Source organism: Ceratina calcarata, unplaced genomic scaffold (assembly GCF_001652005.2).
Source record: "Ceratina calcarata isolate Rehan_Ccalc_2016 unplaced genomic scaffold, ASM165200v1 scaffold283.2, whole genome shotgun sequence".
NCBI classification, from domain to species: Eukaryota; Metazoa; Arthropoda; class Insecta; order Hymenoptera; family Apidae; genus Ceratina; species Ceratina calcarata.
The window spans coordinates 436,429-437,053 of NW_017150618.1; positions in this window are offsets into that span (position 1 = coordinate 436,429).

The following is a 625-nucleotide window of genomic DNA, read 5'->3' on the forward strand; positions in this document are numbered from 1 at the left end:
ATTCAACATGCCAGCATTGTTTAAGTGTATAGCCTATACATCCTTAATTTATTTGATCTCATTAACTTATTAATTATTTTATTTTATTCTCTTGGAAACAGCTGTTCTGGTCACGAAATTTTATGGGCCCGATGCTGGTTTCATTTGGCTGGGAACAGAACAGACGTTGTGATGATAACAACGGAAGTACTATCAATTTCGCACGGTTTTGGTAGGAGAAAATTGGACACGTATTAACGCGACCAGTACACGGTTCAATTAAGTTGTTAATTAAATGGAGAGATTGCGAATTTAGCGGCGTTGCGTGGCATGCTCTGTGCTTTCTTTATTTACAGTTACCCGCTGCTACCACGGCGTTACTGCGCCATGCATAATTTAATTAACAAGTTATTTTAACCGTGTAACGCGCGCTATCTGCACCGTACATATGCCTATCTACGTTAAGTTGTTCGCAGTTCTGCTGTGCTAGAATTTATCGAATTTTCGTTACCGAATAGAAAAATTCACTGTCCAGGTTTGCAAAGGTGAAACGTTCATCCTTTATTGTATTTTCGTGCTCGTTTCACCTTAAATTGCAAACAGGTAGAAATTTATTGAAACCGTTTCCCGAAATATGATTGTTCGT